Source organism: Cibotium barometz, chromosome 24 (assembly GCF_041138505.1).
Source record: "Cibotium barometz isolate CiBa-2024 chromosome 24, ASM4113850v1, whole genome shotgun sequence".
Taxonomy (NCBI): domain Eukaryota; kingdom Viridiplantae; phylum Streptophyta; class Polypodiopsida; order Cyatheales; family Cibotiaceae; genus Cibotium; species Cibotium barometz.
Window position 1 is genome coordinate 6,705,960 of NC_141069.1, and position 17,536 is coordinate 6,723,495.

Below are 17,536 nucleotides of genomic sequence, written 5' to 3' on the forward strand. Positions count from 1 at the left end.
AATTTTACTGAGAATGTACTAACAATAGTTGCTAAAAAGACAGAAAACTATATTGAGAATGTATTACAATGTAAAAGATTGACATTAACTTTTAGAAGTTAAAAGACTATTACATTCCTTTGTAGCATCATCGTTTTGTCAAGCTTAATCCTTTTTGAATAAGGCTAATCATTTGCATTTCCGTCAAGTTGCTTAACTTTTAGAAGTTAAAAGACTATTACGTTCCTTTGTAGCATCATCGTTGTCAAGCTTAATCCTTTTTGAATAAGGCTAATCATTTGCATTTCCCTCAAGTTGCTTCCTTTGATCAAACCTTTGCCTTCCATTTCTAAGCAATGCTTACTTTCCATAATCCATTGCACCCTGGGATCCTTATTAACAGCCACACCGATAGTGCATACGCTGCGTATGACAAGTAGTATGAACTTCTCAGTACATGGGTGGCTGGTCCTTGCCAAAGATTTATAGAGATGTTTGCTTCTTCAAAAACATTACTTTGTCACACTATTCCACCTAACTAGATAGCCCCCAAGATATCTTGACAGGGTCTTGATTGCAAACAAAGGAAAAGCTATGTTGTCCTTAGAGAACTTCTTGTGGAAAATAACAACCTGTGGATACTTGAACCACTTTATATGCTTGGTGAGTGCAAATTCCTTTCACTCGTAGGTTTACCTTTACTATACGACAAAGGAAATCATCCTCAATGACAAACAACTATAAAAAAAGGACTTTAGAGAGTTTAGAGTCACCTTAAAAGGATATTTTAAAAAAATAAGTGCTAGGGATAGGGATGATGAACACTCACCTTTTGATTTTTATCACTAGAGTAACTAGATTATCGTGCCATAGGTTGATGCTGGTTGCCATCTCTTCCCCCCTGGTGGATGACTCTCCTTTCACCAAATTCCTTCCCGCATTTAAAATGTTGAGTCTCTCTTGAATCTTTTGAAATTCTTCTTCTGTGGGGAGTCCTGCTTCCTCATAGCTAGCAACATCCTAAAATATCATTGATAATGCATCTAAGGCTGAATGAAATTGATCATCACTATGTAGGTCAAAGGATATATATTTATCATCCTCATCAGAAATAAAATCTGCCTCATGTTCAAGATTTTGGGAAATGATCCCAAGACAATAGTCTTCACTAAGATCAGAAATTTCTTGAATATCAGATACCAAAATATAATGGCAGCCTCCTATAGGAATCAATGAAAGAGCTAGAATGGGGACAATGTCCACTTCCTTGGCGGCAGACACATTGCACTCTTCTTGAGAAACTTGCAAAGTTTCACACCTAAGCCAGTAGATATCAAACATTTGGATCTCCCGTTCCTCCTCGGCCTCATTAATTTCTTCCTCTACTTTGACAGGTTCATCTTCATCTTTTGCCAGCTCAATTGCTTCTTTCTCAACCTCATCTCATCAGCATCTTTATTGCAATCATCATTTAGCACAACGTGTGAAAAGAAAAGCATACCATATTCATACATGATGAGTCAGCACTTGCACCAACAATGGGTGGGGAAAATCCTATCCACCATCTTGAAAGTCTCCGTGGCACCTTGAGAAGATCCCAATTAGCCTTCCAGATATTTTGAAATCACTGATATGTACAAACTTTGCAGAATCAATAATCACTTCGCTCCATGAAGTGAGATTCTGAAATTCCTACTCTTTCTCAACAATATGCTCCTTTGCTCGGCACAATAATGTCATTAAGAGGAAAATCACAATTGAACATTATTGCAATGTCTGACTCCTTGCTCTGAAGGTGTAGTCCACTGAGGAATGATGAGAGCATGTCTACACACCGCTTTCTTTTCTCTTCCCACACTTCTCCATCTGAAACAAAAGTAGTAAGAAAGAATAAGCCTAACTACAAAAGATAACACAAACAACTCCCAACTCGCCACACAGCACAAGGGGGCACCGGTCGTGGGGGTGCAGTGTGAAGGGACACCCTCTCTCGTGTGGTGGGGAGGGGGTTCCCCTTCGTACTATGTTGAGTTGTGGTGAAACGCAAAAAACAAGAAAAAACATACAATCATGATTCGAAAACATACCTATTGTATGTAAAACAAAGAGGAGAATCTATATATATATATATATATATATATATATATATATATATATATATATATATACAGCCTAGAGGAATTCATGCATGAAACATGTCCGAGAATGATATCTGTCAAGTTCCTCGCACATTAAATGTGCATGATTGTATAGATCCTCCTCGCCACCACCATATGATAGAGCCGCCACATATTGCAGTCATAATTAAAATATCGATCATGCGTTACATTTAATGGTTGCATGCTTTCATCGTACATATTCGTATATTCTTGCATTAAAAGCTTGGGTACCCCTCCCTCGAGATTGGTGCCCCCTAGCACTTTTGCCTTCTTGTTTTTCTGCTTGCTTACATTTCTGCTTACTTTTTTTCTTCTTGTTTTTCTGCTTGCTTATGTTTCTCATTACTTTTGTTCTTCTTGAGAGTTTCAAAGATGACTCGCTAAAGTCTACTACTTGTAGGGTCGACAATCCACACCTTGTCGGAATAGCAGCTTTGCAAGGGAGCGGTAAATCAACAAGGATGATGATGCAAGCATGGAGATGGAGGAGGCTACAGAAGTATACCTATTTTCTTAGAGAGATCAAGAAGGCACAAAAGTATATGCAATCGGCTATTTCAAAATTGCCATTCCAAAGGATCATGAGATAAATCTACAAGGCTGTCGACCTAAACATCAAATGACACGTGTCGGCACTGGGTTACCTTCAATCTACACGACGATTGAAGACTTTTTTATAAAGTTTTTTTAACACTGTGCTTACATGGCCGCACACACACATTGTTAAACCTAACATACTACACATAAGAGGGAGAGAGAAGAGAGAAGAGAGACAACATGCAAGGGTCGAGTCCGAAGAGTTGCACTTAGCCAACCCTAATGAGGGTTAACTCCATGGTGTGAAGCTGCTAGGGGCTCACTCCACCTCTACTTGTGTCACCCAAGTAGAGATTCAATGGCTAGGTAGAGAGAAAGGAGGGAGCTATGGAAAGCTCAACCTTCACTTCATGCCACATGCATGCAAGAGGGACATAGTAGAGAGAAAAGAGAGGGGAGAGAAGCTAGAGTATCACCATACCTACAAGCACACACTGACAATCAAGCATGCAAGCAAGTAAACACAAGCAATTATACATCCACAAGCGAGAGAGAGAGAGAGAGAGAGAGAGAGAGAGAGAGAGAGAAGAGGCAAAACTCAAATGAGACTAATGGGATTGTCCCTTTTCATATTTCATAAATGTCTTATATACAAGAGCTCATAGTTTACAATGGTCGGCTACCCATTTACAATTGGGGGCCAAAAACTAGTCTTCCTAGCTCTATGTATAACTATTCCTCATGACTGACATTACACAAGCCGTAAGCTCGATCATCCCATGTCTCTTTTACATAAAGCGCTTTACGTGGTTACAAAAGATGAATACAATAACCATAGCCGCACTTGAAAAGTAATGTTAACCAGAGTGGTTAACATACCCCCTCCCTAATTCAGGTTCGTCCTTGTAAGATCCCTGTTCCCACCGCGCAACAATTTCAGGGGTGCTAGCAGTGGAAGTAGCACTTCTTGCATGGGGCAGGGTCCCACACTCGGGGCCTCGCCCAAGGATATCTCGACAAGACACTAATCCATCGGTTTTTCCAAAATCGAACCCAGAAAAACTTCCTTTTCCCGAAAAGCACGGGTGATTCCACCAGGATAACTTTTTCCTAAGGTAGTCAAAAGCCTTAACTAACTAAGCTCATCTGACCGAGCCTGTAAGTCCCATAGTCATATCAAGAAAAAAGATTGTATTTGGATCATAGAGACCAACACTTTTTTCCTCATTGAGAGGCACAGCCCCCCATTGATTCTTTTCCATAGAACAAATTTTGTCTAGAATTTACTTCATCTATCGAACTAAACAGAAATTGAGTCCCGATTTACGGATCCATCAATCCAGCCTAACCCCATCTAGTCCCATGGGTTAGCCAACCGCCCAACCACTGTAGTGATGGGATCCAATCAGGAATTCGGTTAGGTTTTGTTGTGGGTACCAAGGAAAAGAGTTCCTAGGCCCCCTAGCCGGAAGATCATGCAAACATAAAACTAGTCACACCACTTACACACCCAATATGAAATTGCCTTTTTTCTCAGCATCAGCTAACTTTAAAACAATCCTTTAATGAAACCATTGTGTCACTGATCACAATCCTCAAAATCTCTAGTTGAATCCTTATTTCCAATCATTCCTTCATCGGTGTACTTATGGCATCATTGGCAACCAGAACACTCACCACCTGTTCACACAGGGGCCTTTTCGATAGTTCCTAGCTCATAGTAACCGGCAATATATTCACATAACAAAATGGAATCTCCGTGGAAGATCAGCAAGATCAACCAACAAAGCCATTTAAAAGAGTCATGGACTCATCCGTTGAGGACCAGCAAGGTCAATCAACGAGATCCACACCCGAATTCAGAAAACAACTCTTACTCCTTGTTCCAATATCTTCCCCGACGTACTTGTGGGTATCTTCGACGACCCAGAGCCCGAGCACCGTATGGTCAGCACCCTCTAGGATCCTTCCAGGTCACCTAGCGCTTCACTCATAGGCCGCTTTTTTGGTCCCTCGTCCACTGTATCGGAAGCTGACCAGTCCACAGAGCGATATTCCAATTCAAAAATATGTAGAATAAATAAATCGCACGATGAACGAAACAAGCACTTATCAATAAAATTTTCAGACCCGTCCACACGGAGCAATATTTCAATTCGAAAACACGGAGAATAGATATATCGCACCATGAACGAAATCTCTCATCAATAAAACTCCCCCAGCCATCCCCACAGAGCGATATGTTGATTCGATTTCACATGGAGAATAGCCATATCGCACCGTGAACGAAATTAGAGAAAGAAAAGGGGAAGAGAGAGAAAAACTTACAAGCGCTTAAAAGAATGGTTGGGATGGATCGATTAAGCGAGCTGCACAAGTAAAGTGTGGAGAAACACAATTGGAAAAAATCATGAAAAATACCGTGGAAGAAAAGCGTGGAAAAGAAAATATTCCTCCTTTTTATAGAGCAAAACACAATCATGCGTTGACTGCATGAGCTCTACACGTGGCAATTCGTGAATCAACGATGATGTAAGCCCTTCAACATGTGGCATTCGATCCTCAATCATGTGATGTTAGCCCTATTATTTGACCTATATAAAGACGGTGCAAGTTTTTTTTCTGCTTTTCTCTGCACTCAAAATTTTCTCGCTTTCCATACCATTCATGGTGCGTCCACGGTGCGAGTCAGCTTTTTCCACGGCCATACCATCCACGGTGCAATAGATGCATTTCGGCATCGTTACTTTCCCCTTATCGCACGGTGAACGGATTCCACCCGGACATTTCATTCAAAGTTGGTCACTAAATTAATTATTACTACAATGTCTTTCTGAGTAAGCTAGTCGTATTTTTTGATCAATGGGTAATCGATGGAATTATCAATGGAACTAGTGTTTTGAGCCTTTTTGGCGGGGAGGGTGCAAAATATGGAGGAAGTGGTAGAATATCTTATTATTCATTTAAATTATTAACTAGAGTTGTCCCACTATTATTACTAATAGTTGTCGCTTCTCAATTACTTAAGAAAGGCTCCAATTCGTGTTCATTTCTTTCGACTACTCCTCATCTTCCCCGGATCAGAGAAGCAATGGAGGTTAAGGGTTCTCACTTATACAATGCTACAGATGATGTGGATGATTTATTGCTGGAGGAGATTAAGGGGACGAGCCTGGTGCCACAGAGCATCTCTTTGATCTTCTATGAGGAGGGCTAGGCAAGAGAAATCCCTTTGCCATGTAGAGCCTATGTTCAACGTTCCTTTCAATCTTCTGGAGGAGATTATCAAGGACATCCCTGGAGGGAGAGTGGACAGACTATTGCAGGTTGGTCAGCGGAGGGACCGTCTCTTATGGGTCCATTACATATGTCCACATGTCAAGCCTCACAGTCACCTCGTCTGAGAATTCAAGCATGTCGAAGAGGTGAAACACTTACTCAGATGATCAACGTATTAAGATTTGTGTTGACATGTGCCCAGTGCATGGTAGGAAATACAGGTTGCTAGAATATCATTTTGGGTTTGTTACCTATCTCTTTCTTCATGCTGATAATAAGGAGGATTACACAAAAGAGGAGGTCAAAGGAAGGACTGATAAATTAGAACAGTTCTTTTTTTCAAGTGCTCAGTCTACAGAAGAAGAGGAGAGGTCCTGAACTTGTGTCCAAGAAGGAGGAGGAACTTCTCAGCACAAATTTTGATGTGGCAAAGTTTAAGGCCTCCACCATCATTGATGAAGGAACGTCATCCATTCATGGGGAGCGATTGACGTCCAATTTTGTCATGCTTGCTTGGACTATCGTCCTTCCTAATTAATGGGAAGTATTACCTCCTCCTCTCCCACATTCAAAAACTCCACAATTTTAGGAAGGATTACTGTCTTGATATAATAGTAGCAGACGATTGTGAAGCTCCGTCCGGTGTTCTCGATGTAGAGAATGAGCATAAGGATGAATTTCTCACATGGACACAGAAGTGACAGAAAACTTCTTAGAGGCCCCAAAAGCAATGTCCTTGTGCTTTAAAAAAAGCCAAGGAGAATGAAGCTTCTCTTCCTTTAGAGGAAGAATTTCAAGCCCTTCATCAGGATTTGGGCATTTCTGAGTTTGGTAAGGAACTTGTTTCCAAACTTGACCAAGAAAATGAAGAGGGTGTTGAGAGCTTTAATAGCCCAAGCTCATCTACATCTTCATCTATGGCAGTACATCATGAGCTTGAGAGGGGCTATTGAGATTCAAGCTCGATGTCAGTGTGTGCCAGCTGTGCTATGTGCTGGCATGTTAGGTAGCAGCATGTGTGAGACATAAATGACCGCATCCAGCTGGTCATAGTGTGTGGACATTAGCTAGGGTTAGTGGTGTGTGGACACAACTCATAGTGTGTCTTGTGTATTATGGATTATGGCTTTATGCATTATGTGAGAAGGGAGATGGCTTCCCTCTATGGTTAGGGTTTGCAATATACATTAGGGTTTGCTCCTGTGTGTGTGTCTCCTCTCCCTCTACCTATTTTTTCATCATGGTATCATAGAGCATAACATGGTGGACATTATGCACAACATGGTGGAAATTATGCATCAAGCAGTAATGATGGTAGCGCAAATCACTTGTTTGCCATGAAACATGTTGTGGGATCTATGATGACAAATGCTGAAAATGATGACACTTGGTATATGGACTCTGGAGCATCAAACCATATGACTTGTCATGGTGAATGGTTTGAGCATTTGAAGCCTATGGATGTGAAAGGCTATGTGGAGACAGGAGATGATACCCAGCATGCCATTACACATGTTGGAAGTGTACCATTGGTTATGCACAATGGTGGTGAAACAAAATCTATGGGCAGATGTATTGTATGTGCCTTCTATTACAAAAAGTTGGTCAAATGGTGGTGGAACAGGGTTTGTAGGTTCGTTTCAACAAGCATGGTTGCTTCGTTAAGGATTTCAAAAATGGATGTAGAGTCATTGCCAAAGGCAAGAAAGAAGGCAGGTTATTTAAGCTGGATGCTGGGATTCCTCAGTTGAAATCAGCAACTCTTTTGAAATTAAAAAAAAACTCTTTATGCATCTTTCTATGCATGAAATCAAAATTAATGAGAATAACTCTTTTGAAATAAAAATAAATTTCTTTGTGCATCTTTCTATGCATAAAATCAAAATTAAAGAGAATAACTCTTTTGAAATAAAAATAAATTTCTTTATGCATCTTTCTATTCATAGAAATTAATTCTAATGAAAATAACACTTTTATAATAAAAATATTTATAATATGCATTTTTCTATGCATAGAATAAAAATAATAGTTTTAGAATACACAAGCGGTGGGGATTACTCTTTTTGAACAATAAAAAGATAAAACTTACTTCACCAAATTTAAGAAAATTTTGCCACAACCTCCTTTGTATGGCTGAACTTTTTTTAAAATTTTCACTCTAAAATCTACTAGAAATTATCCAAGATGATTTAAATCATTCTAATCTAATCAATTTCCACTTTATTAAGAGTAAACAATATGAAAAGTTTAATTCCATCAATTTGATTACACATCTAGGATAAAGAAAGGCTGAATTCAATAATGAAGAGAAGGGGGAAAGCCTTTCCAGCAAGGCATAACATCCATTTTCATTTTAAAGAAAGTAAAAATCAGAAAACCATAAAATAGAATAAGAAAAAGTAGAATTTCTAACTTATTAGGAGTTTTGTGAGCTTTCGTGTGGCTTGATGGTTTGAGGGATCTACTCTTGTTTGCAACAAGTGGCCACCAATTCTTTTGAAGAGGAAATGGTCAAAAACAAATGAATTATCAATGAATTCACTGTTTTTGGCTCTGGTGGCGAGGAGTAGAGTAACAGTGCATAAAACACTATTAACCATTTACAAAGGGGGAGGCTTCATTTATAGGAAAAAGTGAGCCTCTAACCAAGCAAACTAATTCTAGAATTTTCCAAATCAGTTTGGTCAATGTTTGACCATTTTTAGGTCAGTTTAGCTTACTTTTTGGATCTAGTTGAAGGAGGAGAGAGGAGAGATGAAAATATCTCATTATTTGTGAGTTTAAAACTCAACCACACATGTGAAATAGGCGCCTCCTTCATGAGGGGAATTCCCCACACTGAGGTGTCAAAAATGCATCATTTCTTCTAAATATCTCTTCTTTTTTAACTAATAACCTTGTCCTTAGTCAACTCTTCATCTTATGTGAGCATTTACTCATTTTTGGGTGATTTTCTTTTATTCTTCCATTTATCTCCCCTCTATATTTCGATTAATCTAATTGGTCCATAGGAACCTTAATTCAAAAATTTCAGAAAATCTGGACCCTTAGGCTAAGGTCCTTTTTACCTAATTTCAATTTATTCCAATTGCACATTGAAAATTTCTTTTTGAATATTTGTTTCAGAGGAAACCATTTTAGATACTAGGAGGATTTTTATATCCAAAAATATTATAATTATGAATTAACTCCCTCTAGACATTTTCTCTCTCTAGGCCAAAAGAGGGTAAAACAAGATCTTTCTTTTATTTCAGAGAGGGAAAATAATTATAAGATTAGAAGGGGAGGTTCTTACACCTGCACACCTCAAAAGCCGGAGGGAGGAATCTTACACAATATGTGCAATAGAGGTTGGGAACGGGGTCTCATATGTCGACACTCCGTGCTGGTATGGTTCGCTCGACAGATCAGGCACCATACAAGCTCCCTCTTTGGATAGAGATGGGGTTGATAGACCTGCTGATCTCGACCTTGGCCGGTTCTCTAATGTAAGTCATCTGCTGTGCCATTAATGCATACCAACTGCTCAACTTGTTGTCCACTTGTGGACTCCTTGTTTTTCTCGTCACATTTTGTATTGGTGGTCTCGAAAGAGGCTTCGGATGTGCCCTCATGAAGTTCGCAGGAACGTGGTCCCTTGAAATTGTCTTCAAAGTCCATAGCACTCCTACAACATTGCTCAAAGTAGGTGTGGGCCATGGAATATAATGAATTGTGCAAGGGTACATCATCTAGACCTTCCCGGAATCTCCCTACTATGAGTCTTTCATCAAAGAACTTGTCTTTGGCACTACATCAAGAATGGAGATTTCTTACTCTATTGATATAATCTCGGATGGTTTCACCATCCCTTTGTCTGACATTGTGCAACTACTCCCCACTGGACTTCATCTGATGCCTTGGCAAGAATATCCTACCTTGAAAGCCTCTTTCAAGGCTTCAAAGGCGGCCTTGTCCTCAGCTTTCAAGGACCTAAACCATTGTCCTACTTTACCATCGAGGGTGAGATCGAAGGCACTCACCTCAACCTGATCTCCTAAATGGCCAAAGGCTTCAGACATTTGATTAAATATCTCTAAATGTGGGATAGGATTCTAGTGTCCTCATTTTGAAGTCACCAAGAAAGAGGACTTCCCCCTACTATGAGAATTCCAAAATATCCCCATATAATGGTAACTACGGTGATTGTCCCTCCTCGTGGCATAAGGGGAAAGGCTTAGTGGAAAATAACACACAACAATGTGGATGAATTTGTCCCTATTAAGTTGTAGATGCACCCAAAGATGTCATGTATCCTCGTCCTTCTAGACGATATTGAAAATCTATCAAAGGTGGGGTCTAAAAAGGAAATCTACCCAAAGCTACATACTCCTCTTGATGTTGTGTGAATCTTGCCTTGGAAACCTAACTCCTACTTGAGCCTGGCTAGGTAAACCCCTCTTACGACTTTGATGAGTCTATGTATAGAAAATGACATCCATGCCTATGAATAATTGAGGCATTGGCCTAATGAGAATTTGCTGGTTTTTGATTATCCATGCCTACATTAAGCTATTAGTTAATTACTCACTAATCACATGTTAATTATCATCTAATCTCTTTGTTAATGATGTTGATTCTAGCATTTGATCCATAGCTCATCACATTGCTGTAATTTCAACACAGTATCAGAGCCTAGCCTAGAATCCATCAATTTGTGAGCCCATTATCTTGCTAATCACCTGGCTAATTAGGATTAGTAGAAAATTAATATTTTCACAACTTTTTCAACTCTGCACCCCCAGCCAATGGAGGAGCTCTCTCTCCCTTCACACATAACCATTGCCCAAGCCCTTTTAGAGACTCATACTAGACTCAAGGGCCTACACTCAGCTCAAAGCAACAGGGGGCCTGGGAACTCTTTTCCCTGGTACCCGAGAAAAAAACTAACCAAATTCTTAAATGGATCCCATCACTAGAGTGGTTGGGCGGTTGGCTAACCCACGGGACTGGATGGGGTTAGGCTGGACTGATGGATCCCTAAAATGAGACTCAATTCTGTTATGGTACGATAGATGAAGTAAATCCCGGATAAAAATTGTTCTATGGAAAAGAATCAACGGTTGTGCCTCTCAATGAGGAAAAAAGCATTGGTCTCTATGATCCAAGTGCAAGTCTCTTCCTTGATCTGACTATGGGACTTACGGGTTCGGACAGATCAGTTCTGTTAGTTAAGGCTCTTGACTACATTAGATTAAATTTATCCTTGAGGAATCGCTCGTGCTTTCTGGGCAAGGGAAGTGTTTCCGGGTTCAGTTTTGGAAAAACTGATGGATTAGTCTCTTCTTCAGATATCCGTGGGCGAGGCCCTAAGTGAGGGACCTTGCTCCGCGCAAGAAGTAGCTGGATATTCATGCAAACTTAAAACTAGTCACACCACTTACACACCCAATATGAAATTGCCTTTTTCACAGATTCAGCTATCTTTAAAACAATCATTTAATGAAACAATAGTATCACTAATTATAATCCTCCAAAATATCCGGTTGAATCCTAATTTCTAACTTTTCCTTCATTGGTGTACGTATGGCATCATTGGCAACCAGAACGCTCACCACCTCTCTACTCAAGGGCCTTTTCGATAGTTTCTAGCTCATAGTACCCAGCAATATATTCACTTATAAAAATCAAAATGGAATCTCCGTTGAAGATCAGCAAGATCAACCAAAAGATCCATATAAAAGAGCCATGGACTCATCCGTTGAGGACCAGCAAGGTCAATCAACCAGATCCATGCTCGAATTCAGAAAACAACTCTTACTCCATGTTGCAATATCTTCCACGACATACGTGTGGGTATCTTTGGCGACCGAGAGCCTGAGCACCGTATGGTGAGCACCCTCTAGGATCCTTCGCAGGTCACCTAGCGCTTCACTCATAGGCCACTTCCTTAGTCCCTCATCCACCGTACTGGAAGCTCACCATTTAAATCGAACCGAGGCTTCTCAAGACCTCGGCTGACCTTGCTACGCAAGACATCCTCCGTTGACTCTCCGTCAGCTGTTTGCAACGTTATCAGGTAGGTCTCCACGACCTCTTCACTCACAAGACGGTCAAAATGCTTCCCCAGCATTCTTGACATAAAACAGTCATTTAAAAACAGGTCATAAATACAGTTTCTATAACAAACTCTCGTCTTTCCACATTGTTCCATATCAATCCACATTATTTAATCCACATCCATTTCATATGTATTCCCATTCTTATCCAGTCACATCATTTTCCATCTCATCCAGTCACATCATTTTCCATCTCATCACATCATTCTCATCCAGTCACATCATTTTCCATCTCATCACATCATTCTCATCCAGTCACATCATTTTCCATCTCATCACATCTTTCCTCATTTATCCTCATCAGATCTCATCCACTCGCATCTACCCATATCCACATCTCATCACATCACATTCATTCACATCTCATTCATTCATATCTACCCCGATCCACATCACATCCATTTCACCTCATATCTCATTCATTCACATCTCGATTCACATCACATCTCATTCACTCACATCTATCCATTTCACATCACATCACCTCCATCCATTCACATCCATCACATTACATTCATTCATATCCATCACATTCATTCTCATCACCATCCCATCACATACATTCTATCCACACACATCATAGCTATCCACATCGTATCTTATTCATCCCATCCACATTACATCACATCCACATCATGTCTCATTCATACACATCTCATCCATTCATATCTACCCCGATCCACATCACATCCATTTCACCTCATATCTCATTCATTCACATCCCGATTCACATCACATCTCATTCACTCACATCTATCCATTTCACATCACATCACCTCCATCCATTCACATCCATCACATCACATTCATTCATATCCATCACATTCATTCTCATCACCATCTCATCACATACATTCTATCCACATTACATCACATCACATCTATCCACATCATATATCATTCATCCCATCCACATTACATCACATCCACATCATGTCTCATACACATCTCATCTCATTCATCCACATCCATTCCTTCACATACACATCCACATCCACATCCATTCTTCACATACACATTCACATCCATTTTCATCACATACACATCCACATCCATTCTTTCACATACACATCCACATCCATTCTTCACATACACATCCACATCCATTTTGACATACACATCCACATCCATTCTTCACATACACATTCACATCCATTCTCATCACATACACATCCACATCCATTCTTTCACATACACATCCACATCCATTTTCACATACACATTCACATCCATTTTTCACATACACATTCACATCCATTCTTCACATACTTATTCACATCCATTCTTCACATACACATTCACATCCATTTTCGTCACATACACATCCACATCCATTCTTTCACATACACATCCACATCCATTCTTCACATACACATTCATATCCATTTTCATCACATACACATCCACATCCATTCTTCACATACACATTCATATGCATTCTTCACATACACATTCACATCCATTTTCCTCACATACACATTTACATCCATTCTTTCACATACACATCCACATCCATTCTTTCACATACACATCCACATCCATTCTTCACATACACATCCATATCCATTCTTTCACATATTCATCCACATCCTTCATTCATTTACATCCGGATTCACATGACATCACATCTCATCCATTTAATTACATATATTTGATTCACATGTCATCACATCTATTCACATCACATCTCATCACATCTATTCACATCACATCCCATCCATCCATTTTGGCGTAAGATAGTCCTTTAGGGAAACAGGGTTTCTATGCAAGTTTTCAGTTTGATTTTCTTTTAAATACAAGTATTTTCTAAATCGGTATTCCCAAAACTTCTTGATCGAAATTCTCAATTTCATACCAGAATTTTGTTGGAATTAGGGTTGTAGGAAAGCACACAAAGCTTGGAGAAGAAGAAGCAAGAATGCACACAACACACAGTGTATTAGATTGTGTCAATGTACAAAGATAAGTTAGCCCTAGAATGATGGGCGTATATACAAGCCGGGGGAAAAAACCTCCTAAGGAGGGAAAAAGTGCCCTGGCAGTCCTAAGTGTGTTCACACACATCACTGCCTATATATATGGCAACAAATCCCCCTGGGAGTGATGGTGTGAACGAGAGCTGGCACTCATGTATAGGGAAGTGCCATGCCCGAAGTAGATCAGTCCACAAAGGGGAGCAAGTCCAAAGCTTTGCGGAAAGCTTCAAACTTCTCACGAGGAAGCGCCTTTGTTAAAAGATCAGCGAGGTTGTCTTGTGTTGGCACATATGCCAAGCTGATCTCTCCTGCTGAGATTCTCTCCCTAACATAGTGATAATGCACCTCAATGTGCTTTGTGCGAGCATGAAAAACTGGGTTTCTCGCAACTGCCAATGTGCTCTGACTGTCAGTGTTGTAGACAGAGGTGGCAGACTCCTGTCCAACACCCAAGTCAGCCATAAGCCGTCTGAAACATCTAAATTTTTACTATGAATAAACCAATACTAAATATAGCTCTCTCTAAGCTCCTTACGCCTAATTCCATAATTAATCCACTTTATTTAACTCTTTTTTAAAATAACACAAAACTTCATAATTACTCTTTAATTAGCAAATCGATTTCTTTAATTCTTTTTTTTAACATCACAAACTTCATAATTACTCTTTAATTATAAAACCAATTTCAATAATTACCAAAAATTTATGATAAGATTTTCTAAATATATTCTTACTCTATTTCAAATAAAATTCTAAAAAACATCATCACAAATTATACTTCCTTTGTTAATTACCATTCTACCTTTATTTAGTCATTTACTTAATTAATTAACTAAACATGATTAACTATTGATGAAACTTAATAATTCAATGCATCTTAATATAATGGATCATTATAAATATGGTTTCACTTATCACGCATTGAATCTCTTAATAATCTCTAATACTACCATTTTAAAGCATAAACAAAGAAGAATACCTCAATAATTCATTTAATTTGGATGCACCATTGATAGTAAATGTGTTGCCAAGCCTTCTAGAATTTCAATTTTGCCCTTTTCCACTCCAATTTCAATAATCATTAATGCATCACTCTCTAATCACTAAGTATCCTCTTAAATATCATAATTAACAAAATTAATAATGTTAATAACTTTTCCTATAAACCTTGAAATATAGAATGGATGCTTCCATTGTGTTTGACATGGCCTAAAACCCTAATATTGACTATATACTTACCCTATTCATATATTTCTAACTCATTCTACATCCTTTCCGAAATGGGACTGTCCTCAAACTCATAAATCTTCTCCTCAACCTCCTCCTTCACTTGAAATTGAAAGACACTTCACGCTAAGAATGTACCCTTTCAGTTCTCCCATGTCTGACCAATCCAAATTTGGTCCTAAATGCTTGAAACAGCTCATAAATGATATACTAATACACTTCTGCTAATTCCTCATGAATTTTGGACCCTCATGAAGCTACGTAAAAAGGATAATGAAGCTAAGTAAAAAGAATTAACACTAAGCAAACATGACTAGCATAATGACACCATAAGTGTAGAGCAATCATGTGTATTTCTTCATTAGAGAGTGCCTCTTATATAGGCTAAACACATGCATAAAGTCATACATCATTGATAAAGTCATACATCTCTTCAATCATCTCCTACATTCTCTCATTTAAATCTAGGCCTAAAAGTCAAGTCACCATACTCATTCAATGCTCGCGGCTCCTGGTACAACTTGTGTATTTCCCAAGTGAATCCATGGACTAGTAAAAATGTAAATGCTCAATGTTACATGGAATTTTGACCTTAGACCATATGCCCCTTACATACATAAATGACTATGGATATTTGGTGAACGTTACCAACACTACTTATATTACAATGTTCTTGGACACTTAAAAAGAAGTATGTTGGCAAGAATTAGGCACTAAAAAAGAGCTCATTGATAGGCATCTACTTACATTATAAAAAGAAGTATGTTGGCAAGAATTAGGCACTAAAAAAGAGCTCATTGATAGGCACTAAAAAGAAGTATGTTGGCAAGAATTAGGCACTAAAAAAGAACTCATTGATAGGCACTAAAAAAGAGCTCATTGATAGGCATCTACTTACATTATAATGTTTTATCTTCGGCATAAAAAGAGCAACTAGTTCTTTGTTCTTCCTATAATGTTTTTCCTTTGGGCTTCAAGAACAACAATTACAATGATAAACTCTCTCTCTCTCTCTCTCTCTCTCTCTCTCTCTCTCTCATTTTGAGCTATTAGTAGGTAAAGGTGAAAGTGTAAGATTCACATTAAAAAAAAAATGCATACGACTCTTTATCATAGCTTGCTCATTTGCCAAAGTTGCTTGGTAGAGGAAAAACACCATCTACAATAAGGTTGAAGCCACTCACGAAAGAAGCATCATCGGATGCCAAATACAAGGTGGAGAGCCCTCTATCCAATGAGGATAAAGAGTGGCCAATGAGGTTACTATGTGAGTCATAAAAAGCCTCAGCCTCGTGAGCTGATAATAAAGGGTTACCAAGAGCATCACGCATAAAGTTTAATGAAAGGGATGTGACCACTGCCCATGGTGACAAGCAATTCACACAAATGCCATACTTGCCTAGATCATTGGAGGCCACTCGCACAAGCCCAAGCACAGCGTGCTTGGATACCGTGTATACCACAGGTGCGAGGCCACCCAAGATGCTAGCCACACTAGCTGTACATATGATGACACCCTTCGTTCCAGCATCCACCATGGCCCAACTTGCATGCTTCACCCCAAGTGCCATGCCATGTACATTCACCGAGATGACCTTGTCAAAATCGATCATGTCCATGCTTCTCACATCCTCTAACATGGCCGTGCCCAAGATGCCGGCGTTGTTGGCAAATGCCACAAGGGCCTCCAAAATCAGACTCAAGCGTCACGTCACACCGCTTGTAGCCCAAGTCATTTGCCAGTGGGTGCCCTTGTCATCTTGAACGTCCGCTATGACACCTTCGCCCCATATTCCACAAACAAGCGCACTGCGGCCACTTGCCCCACCGGTAATTATGGCCACTTTCCCTTGACTTACCATGAATGCAGCTGCCTCATTAGTGAAAATAACCTACTAATTTCACTCAGTATCAGCTTAATACACCGACTTGCGAGGTTAATCCAGTGGTTAACAACTAATTACACCTCAGCATTTTGATTTGCTGCGTTAATCGCATAAACAACTGCTATAAGCATCATATTAAGGTACAGACCGCATGATTAAATCTGTTCGAAGCACATAGTGGAAGAGCCCTGATTTAAAATTTAAAAAGACACCCAAAGGGATTTAATGGGGTTTTCGCCTTAGCCCAGCTGAAGAAAGAGGTTTAAGGTACACAATGGCGCAGCATGGCCATTTTTATTAAAAAAAAGGCGTGAGGGATTATATTAAAACAAAACGGAACCGATTATAAAATGCTTTTCACACAGAGAAGCATAACTCTTTAACGGATAGATCTT

General features: G+C 39.4%; 1 pseudogene; it reads right to left on the minus strand.

Moving 5' to 3' along the window:
• Positions 1-16,376: 16,376 nt before the first annotated feature.
• Positions 16,377-17,123, minus strand: LOC147624850 (short-chain dehydrogenase reductase 2a pseudogene; annotated as a pseudogene).
• Between the last annotated feature and the right edge of the window lie 413 nt (positions 17,124-17,536).